The sequence below is a fragment of the Pelodiscus sinensis genome, chromosome 11 (genome assembly GCF_052426305.1).
Source record: "Pelodiscus sinensis isolate ZL-2025 chromosome 11, ASM5242630v1, whole genome shotgun sequence".
Classification (NCBI taxonomy): domain Eukaryota; kingdom Metazoa; phylum Chordata; order Testudines; family Trionychidae; genus Pelodiscus; species Pelodiscus sinensis.
Window position 1 is genome coordinate 28,052,322 of NC_143062.1, and position 12,469 is coordinate 28,064,790.

The following is a 12,469-nucleotide window of genomic DNA, read 5'->3' on the forward strand; positions in this document are numbered from 1 at the left end:
CAGATAGATAGGCTCAGCCTCTTGGGGCTGCACTGTAATCATCAGGTCACAGATGTGATGTGTCCTTCCCCTCCAATTTTGCCACGGAGTGTGGCCACCAGCCCCTGAAGCTGCTCTCCACCTGGGCTCCTAGGTGATGCTGGCCAGGCTGAGTGACCCTCCAGGGGCCCTTTGGCCTGTGCCTCTCCCAGCTGGCTCCGCAATGCACTTGCTATCTGAAAGGTATCTGTTAGCTACTCTGCAAAGGGCATTGCAGCAGTCAGGAAAGTGCGGCTGAAGAGTACAGGGAAGGATTGGATCTTCGATGCTTTTCATGCCCACCACTGAGCTGTTTGTCCCCCACCCCCGCCCCCCGTGCTCTGGCCAGCCTGAGAAGACTGGGGATGATTCCCCCCTTCCTCACCCAGGAGCGAGGCTGGGGGTGGGGCTGGGCTGTGGGGAGGCGGGGGACTGTTGGGCCATGGGGGGACAGGGCAGCCACCAGCCTCTCAGAGCTTGCACACACACCCCAGAAATTCTTGGGTACAGGCTTGGGGAGAGGCAACTCTTACAGGTGAGAGGGGAGGCCAGGGGAGTCCATATTGTCACAGAACCACATACATTAGAGACAGAAAAGTCCTATGATGTCATCTTGTGTCATTTACACACACACACGCACACGCGTGTACACATGCAGGAATGTTCACCGCACCTCCAGAATGGTGAGCTCTTTCCTTACTGCAGAGATTTCCAGAGAGTGTCCTTGGGGTGAGGAGTTTAATGATGAGCACATCCGCCCTCTGGGGACTGGCCAGAGTCCCCCCCATCTCTTTTCATGCAGGCCACCGAATGAGCCCCTCAGGTAATGTGTGAGTAACTGCAGTGCCCTGTCCCTCTTGGAGGCCTGACCAGGGCTTTGGCACAGCCGGAGAAGAGGCTGCCCTGACTAATCCCGCCTAGGTTTGATCTGACCCCTCTGCAGGCCTGGACTGGACTTTGGAAGCTCAGTGAGGGTGTGCATGCCAGTGCTATGCGGATGTGATCAATAAAGCACCCTGATCAGCGCAGGGTGCAACAGTGGTGACTGAAATGGTGTTGGGCCTGGCTTGTCCCTGGACACACCGGCTGTGTCGGAGGTAGGCGTTATTACTGTTGTGATTATGACTTGCAGCTGACCTGTGCACTGGTTCAGCTGTGCCATTGCTAACAAGGGGTTCTCGCTGTGCACCTGAGCCTTGATCCACAGGGCTCCCCACACATAGCAGTCCCAACCCTGAGCCCTCACTGATTTGCTGCTATTGGAACCAGTACGCCAGAGGTGAGAACTTGGCCTCACTTGCCCAGTCCCCTGGGCATCCCCTGCTTCTGACATGTGCCTTTCCATTGTCACCTGCCCATTGTGTGGGGCGGTAGGCGGAGAGCTAATTACTAAAGCTGCAAAGCCCTGAGAATGGTTTTTTCTGCCTGCACAAAGTACTGTATAAATCAAGACGGCTTGGACGGAGCTGAAATGAAATATTCCTTGTTTCCTTGCCCAAATCCGCTGTTTCAGTCTGGTTCCAAGGCGCTGGCCCATATTGCACATTTGAATTTAAAAGCAGGCTTGCGCTGAGGCTTTTTTAAAAAAAAAATAGATTAAAAAATAAAGTTCCTCCTGCTTTGGTGTTGTGCTGCCTTCCCAAGTAGCTGCTAATTACAAGGGTAACCCTTTGTAGGCTCTGCTCTGTAAAAGAAGGCACTGGGGGTTGGTGCACAGTGGGGCAGTAGAAAGGCCAGAGACAAAGGCTTGTGGAGTGGTTAGAGTAGGGAGCATCACATTAAGGAATCCTGGCTTCTGGTTTGGGCTTTGGGAGGGAAGAATCATCTAGGTAGGGCTGTGGATTTGGAGTGGAGCCTTCTGGGTTCTAGTCTGAGCTAGGGATGAGAATGGTTAATGGATTAACTAGTAAGCCTCACCTTAATGGGTGCTGCACACTGGTTCTGGTTAACCAGTAGGGGCTGGAGCAGCTCGCTGTCCACTGAGAGCGGGGAACTGCACCAGCCTCGGGGCCCACTGCAGGCAGGGGTTGTTCTGACCGGTTGGCCGGAATAGCCCCTGTCCATGGCAGGGTGGCTGCTCTACCCCCGAGAGGCTGGAGCAACCCATTCCCCCTAGCCTCCCTTTAATCCGTTAACCGTGTTTAACCGGTTAAACCAGCGGTGGCCAACCCGCGGCTCACGAGTCGCATGAAAAAAAAATGGCGGCTCCTGACAGAACCCGGATGGAACCCGGAACCGCTCAGGTCAGCTACTCACGGCCCCCAGCGTACTGTGTCATATCCTGCATGTGCAGGCCAGGTTGCAGGCCATGTCCCAGCCTGTATGTGCTAGTAGCCGGCTGCTGAGCGCAGGCAGTGGCAGTGACGAGGGCTTCAGGGGTGGCGGTGGCGCCAGTGGCAACTCTGGGACCTGGGCATAAGGTTAGTGGTAGAGGAGGATTGGGTTAGAGTGGGGAGGGGAGGTGTCTGGCTCTGGGGAACGGAAGGGAGGGGGATTGGGTTGGCGGGGGTGTGCATGGTGTGCCAGCCGCTCAGCGCACATGCCCCAGCGCCTAGAGGGAGACACGTGGCTGTAGCGGTGGCTCCAGGACCCCAGAATTAAGTTAAAGTGGGGAGGAGGGGGATTGGGTTAGAGCAGGGAGGTTCCTGGGGGAGGGGAGGGGAAGAGCAGCCAGTGTGCTTCCTGAGAACCAGGATCCCCAGGTACTGGCCCTAGCTGTCTCTGTCCCGTCCCCCTGGCCAAACCCCAGCACCCACCAGCACCCTGCCCCCACCAGCACACTTGGGCCACATTAGTGAGGCTTGGGGGGGGGGGAGGTTGGAGCAATTTTTTTTTTTTTGCATCTCACTTGTGTGGCCCCGACTGACTTTTCTGTGGGTCAGTGACCCCTGACTCAAAACAGATTCTCTGCCCCCTCATAAATAAAGACAACGCTGAAACATTTTGTGTTTGACATATTTTATTTAAAAATGAAGCCTGGCCAACAAGCCCCAATTTGGGGCCAAGCCCCCATCTGTCCGCAGCATCATAACACTCCTGTACCCCCGCAGACTCCAAACCTGAGTCTATCATACACTGGAACCCCCGTCCTGAGCCTCTCTCATCCCCAAACTCCTGCACCCTCACATCCCCAGTCTTCTGCCACAACACTCCTGCACCATCCACACACTGCAAATCTGTATCCTGAGCCCATCTTACTCCCAGCCTCCCTGCCCTGAGCCCCTCCTGCACCCCAGCCCAAACTTCTGCACCCTCACAGCCACAAGAATGCGGCTCGCTCAGTACCCCAACCCTCCACCTGACCCCAACACTCTCCAGCCTGGAGCCCCCGTATGTGGCTCTTCAACTCTCCCCCACTCCCACCCATATGTGGCTTTTCACACTTTATCCACCACTATTTTGGCTCTTTGTCTCTAGTGGGTTAGCCACCCCTGGGTTAATCAGTTAAATGGGATTTTACATCCCTAGTCTGAGCCCTGAAGAGGAGTGCAGTCTGGTAGTTTGGACAGGGAATTGGGAGTAGCTGATTCGTTGGGTGGTGATGAACGACTCACTTCCTTTTTCTGTGCCTAAGTGTCCCCATCTGCACAATGGGGATAAAGAGATGTATGCACCTTTAGTTGATTCCTTTGGGATGTCCCCACAGGAACCACATTTTATTTGCATAGGTGCTCTCTCTGAGTCAGGTAGGTCTTTGCAGTTGATTAAACCCTGAAGTGGAACATACCAAATGCTTGCACATTAGAATCTGCATCCAGATTTTGGGGTGCCAGCCAAGTGGGTAGATGGACCAGTTTAACCTACCTCTGTCCTCCCCTCTAGCAACTAGGAATGTAACATCCAATTTAATTAGTTAACCAGTTAATCAGGATTCCCCCTGCCCTCCCTCAGGCTGGCTGGAGCATTCCTGCCCACAGAGCACCATGAAGGGTGATGTTAACTATTAACATTCCTAGTAGCAGCTCCAGGGCAGGTCCCAGAATGCGCTGGTGAAAGGGAGGCCAACAGTAATGCAGTGGAACTCAATATAGTGACTTACTGGTATGATGGGGAAGCAGAGCCTAGAAGACAAGAACTGAGATCCTCAGGAACCTCAGCCCCAGTCCTGTGACTCACTCAGATACTACGGTAATGAGGCCTTTGTAGTACCTACACTAGATTAAAAACACCCAGTGCAGTAGGTCAGTGTTAGATCTGTCTTAATCTGAGTAAAGCCTTTGGCACAGTCCCACTTGGCCGCCTTGTAAGCAAACTAGGGAAACACAATCTGTATGAACTTGCTATGAAAGAACCTCCCCAGAACTGCTGCCATGCGCCCTCAGCAATTCAATGGCTGTGGGATACTCAGGTCCTTGGGTTTCTGACTTGTCTGCAAGAGGGCAAACCATGGCCCCGTGTTGGAGCATTCATTCAGTGCTGGCTCAGTTGCCAGCACTACTTCCTGCTGCTATTGTGGGAGTGGGGGGAGGGGGGGTTCCATGGGAATACAGATCTGACCCTGCTGGGCAGTAGCTCAGGAGAGCTGATGAGCACAACCTATAGCAGGGAGGGCTTAGAGACTGTCAGGCCTCTCCAGAGGTTCTGTCAGGAGGGGTTTTGCTTCTAGGATGAGCTGCTCTCTGCAGGTCTCTGCATTGCTCTGCGTTTACTCTGGCCATGTGCAGGGGCGTGAGAGGGGAGGCTCTTTAAGAATTTATTGGCTCCAGCTGCTTATTCCCCACCTGAAGTCATAATCCTCATGCTGTGATACCACCATAATTTCCCTAGCAACCAGCTGTGATCGCTTCAAGAGGAGATTAACAACGTTCTCAGGAGGACAGTAAGGAACAGCAACAGCCCAGCTCTTTGCAAAAAACAGGCCCCATTCATGCCAAGGTCCAGGTGGGCTTAAGGAATCATGTTCAAACTGGAGATGGGCCCAGCCTGAAAATCCAGCTCTGTGTCTCTCCCACCTCCCCAGGAGTTTAGGGGTGTTTCGGTCCAGGGTTCTTCTTTACATCCAGCTCTGTTTTAAAGAGATTCCAGCCAAATTGGTTTGTTAACTGTGTTCTGCTGGACAAGGAGGGCAGGGCTAAACCTTGTCAGCTATAGGTTGAGCCTGGGCCCAGACCTCAGGCCCTACCAGGACTGTTGGGGCTTCTGCAAATGTGCTTCTGACATGATTTGACCCCTTTCACCCCAGCCAGATAAACAGCTTGAATGACCATGTTACCTGGAACCAAGCACCAGATTTGGACACAACTTCTATTGACTTTCTATTGGAAAGACACCTGGGCTGTGATTGCTCCACTCACTTCTTCGTAGAATCATAGCACACTAAAACTGGAAGGGACCTCAAGAGATCATCAAGTCCAGTCCCCTGCCCTCATAGCAGGACCAAGCACCATCTAGATCAGGGCTACTCAACTTTGGAAGCCCCAGGGACCACAGTGATACTCACAGCACATGCCCAGGGCTGCAACTTAAGTGTGGTTGCATATACATGCACATATATATGCAAATATATGCAAACAGCTTCTTTCACACGGATGGGCATAAATACAAAGATTAGGGCAAGACTACACAACACTCAGGCCCCATTTAAGTCAGTTCTGCTGATATTAATAAAATGCAATAGTTACCCAATTTCCACCCATATGACAGCACTTTTAATGAGCAGTGACACTCCAGGCATTTAACTACTAAAATGCGTATCGACAGAAGACCATTATATTGATTACTTTTTTGTTTTGGCTTCCACCCATGGGCCGTGTGATGAACCCCACGTAAACCCAAACTGCACTGCGGGCCGCAAACGGCCCATGCGCCGCGTGTTGAGTAGCCCTGAACTACATCATCCCTGACAGGTGTCTGTCTAACCTACTGTCTAAATATCTCCAGTGATGGAGATTCCACAACCTCCTTAGGCAATTTATTCCGGTGTTTAACCACCCTGACAGTTAGGAAGTTTTTCCTACTGTCCAACCTAGGGATGGCCTTACCATGAGGTGAACTGAGGCAGCCGCCTCAGGTGCCAGAGTGTGTGTGGGGGGTGCCACTAGGACCCAGAATGTAGAAAATTGTGTCCGCTGCTGATGAATATGTATTCTCTCTGCTCTAGATGCACAGTGGTGGTAGAGTGCTGTTCTGGAGGAAGAAGGGCACAAGAGACATAACAGGCAGGCGAGGGGACATGGGAGTGTCATTTGAGCTCCCCGCCTCAGTTGCCAAAATGTGGGCCAGCCCTGGTCCAACCTAAACCTCCCTTGCTGCAGTTTAAGCTCATTTGTGCTTCTTGTCCTGTCCTCAGAGACCAAGAAGAACAAAGCTGCATCAGCTGAGGATCAGGCCCAATGAGCCAGACACCAGCTGAGGATATGGCTGTTGTGTTCAGTAAAAGGTCCCCGAGTGGTTTAAAGGCTAGCTGTGCGGCAGCTAGATATTTCATTTTCATGCCGAAGCCTCTGGGTTACATGGAATGAAACAGACACACTTTAAATCCACACAGCCAGCATGCATGCAGGAGTGTGTGCAAACAGGAGATGACCGCTAGAGTGTCTGTGGCCCCCATTCCTTATTCCAGCTGAGCTGTGCTGTATGTTTTCCCTGTTCCCAGACGATCTTGGGACTGACATCGTCCCCTCTCAACTTAATGGCTATTCAGACTTATTCTTGGAGCAACAGCCCTCCAGGGGTTGCGGCAGCTGAGAATAGCAAGAATGCAGCACTTCTATCTCTCCCCTGGCCATACTCCCCTGAGCCCAAGGCTATAAACAAGCTGGCACAGAGCCACCTGGAAAACTGCATCCTGATATGGTTTTCCCTGGTGTTCGGTCAGCTGGATACCCCCATTATGCCTCCGGAATGGCATAAGGCGGCCACAGCATCATGAAAAATGGGGCCTTGCTTCTCTGGCTCTTCTAGGAATGCTTGTTCATATCTACTCCAATTAAGGGGTGTGTGCGCTGCATTCATGGCTGCTGGAAAATTTTACTCTAGCCACTACCTGTTGGGTTGGCTGTGGAGCCTCCTGGAGTGGCACTAGTGCGGCGCACTGTTTATGAGCCTACCGACCCAGCCACCTCTCAGTTCCTTCTTACCTCCAGTGATGGCTGTTGAAACTGGCTCTCTTGCTTTGCACGTGCCTCAGACCCCTAGTGCTTCCAGCTCTTAGTTGTGTAAATAGTTAGTCAGCAGTTGTTAAATCAGTGTTAAGTTAACAGCTGAAGATGAAGGGGATTTCACCTCCACGCTTCTGCTCCCTTTGGTGCCTGGGTTATGCCAAAGTTACAGGGCTCAAACCCTGCAGGTCTTGCCTCAATTCTATGCCAGCGAGCAACCCCTCCCCCCTACTCGTGGCTCCAGTGCCTGGGGAAGCTCACCAGGCTGATAAGTGCAAGATCTGCAAGGCCTTCAACCCACACGCCAGAAAAGAGTGAGACTTTCGCTTAAAGCAGCTCCTCATGGAACCCACACTGTGACCTCAGACCATTTCGGCGCTGGTCCCGAAACTGAAGAGGAGGCCTTCGCGGTACCATTGCTCCCTTGTGGGGTCTACTCGATGCCATTCTCATTCCTTGATGTGGCCTTCCAAAATGGCCAAGTCCTTGGCATCGGCACATCCAGCACCAGCTGCTCCCTCCCTAACTCCGGCATCAGCCCTGAGTGCTCCCGGACACGTGGCACCGAACTGCTGTGCCTTTCCCATCAACCAAGCCCTATCCTCTTGGTCTGCGCAAGGGGCGAACCATTGCTGATGAGCCCATTCTCCACACCAGGCACCTTTGAGGCTGTGCATTACCTCATCGAGATGACGCAGTCCCCATCATGGGACAAGGCCTCTATTTCCCGCCAGCCTTCACGGAGGAAGTCGGCCATGATGGGCCAACCAATTCCAGCCACAGCATCTCCCTGCTTGGAGTCCCGGTGTCACTCAGAGTCCCATCATGTCACTGGTCGCTGCTGGTCTGACTCGCAGCCTCGTTTGCACTCATGGCACTGCTCTCAGAGAGCCATTCCCACTCAAGGGCTTCTGTGGAGAGCAGACCTTGGTTGGCTTCGGGATCTTTGCTGTGCTCCCACTCTTCCCATGGTCGGCACCAAGAGGTCTCATGGCACCAGAGATCCCAACACCGCTTGAGTTCTGCCTCATGCGAGCATTGTCAACATTTCCCTCCCTCTTAGCACCGACCTCTGGTGCAGAGGGGTTCTTCCCAGTCCCGTACTGAGGTCCGGCTTTGCGCTTCGGAGCATGGACCTTTGTCTCGCTGCCACTCCTCAGAGAGGGCATCACAGTCTCAGAATTGGCCTTCCACCCCATATTCTCAGCACAGTCCCTCTCCCCATGTTGGATCTCACAGAGTGCTGCCTGCTTGCAGTCAGCACTGACCGCAGTCCCGCCACCGGCTGGTTCCCACCTGTTAGCACGGGCTGGTACTGCTCTGCCATGGCCGTTTCTCTCAAGCTCACCCTCACCCTGGAGAGATGCTTCTGTGGCCTCAGGCCATTCAACGCCCACAGACCTCATCTGTCCAGGGACCTGGACACCCAGCAGTGTCTTCCTCAGTGGCAATTTTGGACCCCTTGGGCGTTCCACCAGGCCCAGGGCTCATTGCCTGCTGCCTCTGTCCTTTCCCACCCCAGAGCCCCTACAAGGGTGACAGCTAGTCCACCCTCTCCCCGCCTCAGGATCAGGAACCACTTGCAACACCACATCTTGTGGACCAGCCGGGTACTCCACCTCTCCCACAGGACCAGTCAGGATACTCCTCCGATGTCCTTCTTGAGTTCCTCCCCTGATGAAATGGTGGCAGGCGCTATTGTCGTGGGTGCCCTCGTACTTGTGGGTCTCCATCCTTAAACTTAAGGACTTCCTGGCCCAGCAGGTCCAGGATGGCAAGGCTGTTTCGAAGACTTGCCTTCAGGCTTCCCTGGAAGCTGGGGACTTGGCTGCAACTCCCTTCCAAGGAGCAGCGAACAATACACAACCTTCCCTTCAGTGGAGTCAGCCTCTTTGTGGAGCAGACAATCTGCTGGCTCCATAGCTTTAAGGACTCCAGGAATGCTATGAAGTCCATGGGCATGCACACTCCTATGTGGCACAAGCCCTTTTAAGTCTCTGCCCAACTGCTCCTGTCGATGCCTGAAATACTCTTGTCACAAACTGTTTGGGGCCGTTCTGGCAGCAATCGGTTGGACAAAGCCTTCTTCGGGGTCCAAACATCCCTTGTAAAGGCAGGCCCAAGGACAAAGTAATGATGCCACCAGATCCTTTCCCTGTCTTTCCTCAATCATTTGTCAAATTTTCACCATGCTTAGGCATCCATCGCTTCGGACTGCTGGATCCTTCAGCTGATGGAAATGGGAGACTCTTTTCTGTTCTTTTCCCCTCTGCCTTCCTACACACCAGCCTGTCCCTCTTCAGGGACCCCTCTCATGAGCAGCTTTTACTTCAGGAGGCGTGCATGCTCTGGGCTTGGGTACAGTCAAAGAGGGTCCTCAGGATTTCAGAGGCAAAGGCTTCTACTTCCATTATTTCCTTGTCCCAAAAGTGAAGGGCCAAGTTTGGACCAGTTACAAATTTTGGATAGTCACCCTGGGCTCCATCATTCCTCCCCTGGACCCAGGGGATTGGTATGCTGCCCTCAGCTTATTTTAAGGATGCTTATTTTCACATTGCGGTTAGACCATCCCACAGATGGTATCTCAGGTTCCTGGCAGGATAGTCGCACGTCCAGGTTGTGGCCCTCCCCTTCAGGTTCTCTATGGCGCCCAGAGTGTTTATCAAGTGTATAGCAGTGGTGGCTGCCGTCCTTTGGCATAGTGAGGTCTGGGTCTACCCTTACCTGGACCACTGGCTTGAGCGGGGCAGTTCTTGTTGATGGAGGGGAGGATGTCACTCTCACCAGGGCCACAGGTTGGGTGGTCTATTTCTAGGGAAATACCTATGATTGGGTTGGCAGGGTCATCTGTAGGGCGCTGCACTGACATTACTCCAGAGGGCTCCACAGCTGACCCAGCGGTAGCAGCTAAGGTAAAACTAGCGCATTCCTCAACTGGAATAGATATGAGTAACGCATCTCAAAGAACAACAGTTACAAAGGTGAGTAACCATCTTATCTGGAACTATTGTCGGGAACTCAAGCTCCATCAAACTGTGTATTGTTCCTGCTGAAAATTGCTGCCATCAACTTATTTCGACAGGTTAAGTCACTGAGCAGGCCTGTTAATCATGGCACTGCACTGGGTGGTAATTATTTTATTATTCATTTAAGAGCTGAATATTTATATCGGGCCTCTGTGAAGCAGAGTTTTTCTCCGTATGTCAGCTGGGTAGGTACCCGAAACTGCTTTTACTTTCTTAGTCTTGGTTCTGGGATTTCAGGGGCATTGTGCAGTTTCAAATAAGAGAGCTCATTGGGTTTTGCCCGCTGTCAGAACCTACATGGGGCAGGCAGGAATGCCAAACCTCAGGGGAGAATTGTTTAGAAATCCCCAGTGATTTTGCAGCTTGACTGATGGATGCTGACATTTTGCTGACAGTGTGAGGAGCATCTTACTAGGGAAAAACCTACGTGGGGGGAGACAGACAGAGAAAAGGGAAAAGAGGGGGGAAAGGAAAGGTGGGGGCGGGGAAATGATGGGATGATGGGAACATACACAAAGAAAGAGGAAAGGAGGGAATCCAGGAGAAGGAAGAGCAGCAGTGAAGGAAAAAGAAGGAAGATTCACTGACAGAAAATGTGGAGCTGGCTGGGAGGAAGCATGGAGGAGTGGGCCCCAGGAGACGCCCCAGAGGTGCGTGTGTGCATCTGTTCCGCTTCGTGCTCCATGCGAGCACTTCTGTTTGCGACATTATTAACGAGGATTAATTGCGCACTGCCTGGCCCCAGCCCACTCGCAGGGACGCGCTCCACTTCCACTCCCCTCTGAAGTTGGCTCCCTCCTAAACTTCCTGGCTCCCTAATGGGTTCAGTGGGTAATTTATGGACACATCCATGCAGAGAGCTGCTTGCTGTTTGGCAGCTTCACCACTGGGCACCTGTGCCTAGCCTGAAGCAATAAATAATCCTATCAGCCGTGCTCTGTCAGACAGGATATTTGTGGGAGATGGTTAATTCCCATCAAAGGGGGGCACTATTCTGTTGCAGTGCCTAGTGATGGTAGTGACACTGCATTCTAGTGCTGCTTGGGGAGAACACCCAAAGATGCTTTAAAAGCTACATACAGTGGACCTGCATGGCACAGCACTGCAGGACAGCCGCTCTGGGGTGGGGCATGGCAGCTGTTTAACAGTTCATAGCAATGCTGCAGAATCCTGTGTCTCATTGGAAATGCGGCAGGGGGTGGGAGTGGAGTTTGCTGCACTGGAGTGTAGTCAGGATGTGGGGTGAGCATTCTTGATGCCTTCAAAAAGTGCTGTGCAATCTCTGATGGGTGTGCGTGTGCAAGGACTTGTCTGGTCTTGCATGAAAGAGGGAACCTCCTGGTGCACATCAGCCCCTGAATCACCATGGCATTCAGTTCTCATTCAGAAGGAAGAGCAGTGTCACCAGGGTTTTTCTTCTCCAGGCAACTAAAGGAACTGGCCCAGGAATACTGAGCCTGTGGTGTTCCATAGAGTCACATCCACGGTGGGATAGGTGTAGAAAACTGCTGCTCGAGTAACTTATCATTAGGGGAAAATTGATGCCGTTCACTCCTTGCTGTGTGGTGTGAGTGCCCGGCTGAGCTGTGTCCTTAAGATAGGATCTGGAGGGTTGGTTTATTGTTGTTCCTGCTTGGACCCCACTCAGGGATGTTGCCATTAACGCCGCTGCTAGAAGGCTGCCCAGCCTGGATGGGAGGATGAGCACCACAGGGAAGGCAAGTTAACCTTGGCCAACTGGAGTGGCTCTCCTTACCCCGGTCCCTCCCATTCTTCCAGCCATTTCCAAGCTGCATCCGTGACCTCTTTGAGAAGAGCTTGTTCAGAGGTGCAGCCGCAGGTTTTGTTGGCAGCCTTGGAAACTTGGGGTCCCTATTCTCACAGCAGGCAGCACATGGGTGGCGCTTACCCCTTACCGTCCAGTGCCCCTCCTTCAGAGAGGAGTTCGATCTCCATGGCCCATTTATACCTTTGTCCCTTTCTGAGCCTGCCAACAAGGAGGGTAATCTGTTTTCGAGGGTAATCTGTTCTGCGATGAGGGCACCTGCGACCTAGGAAATAGAAAGAACAGACTGCACAGCCGCCATGTGGTGAAGACTTTGGCCACGTCTTCACTTGTTGCACCAGAGATCAATATTCTGGTGTTTGATTTAGTGGGTCTAGTTAGGAAAGCCCCGGCCAGCACTAGTTCTCCTCTCAAGGAGTAAGGGAAGCCAACAAGAGTGTTTGCTCCTGTCAGCCTTCCTCTGTGAAGACGGCGCCAAGCTTGGCTTAAGGTAAGCCAACTCCAGCTACCTATTTTACTGGAGTTGCGCACCTTAACCT

General features: G+C 52.7%; 1 protein-coding gene across 2 annotated transcripts in view; it reads left to right on the forward strand.

Annotated features, from left to right (window-relative positions):
* The first annotated feature begins 990 nt into the window (after window positions 1-990).
* PLXNA1 (plexin A1) overlaps window positions 991-12,469 on the forward strand; it is a 356,659-nt gene continuing 345,180 nt past the window's right edge. For both annotated transcript variants that reach the window (XM_075938783.2, XM_075938786.2), the window contains exon 1: window positions 991-1,115. The gene's annotated coding sequence lies outside the window, so the exon portion shown is untranslated. The remainder of the gene's footprint in view (window positions 1,116-12,469) is intronic.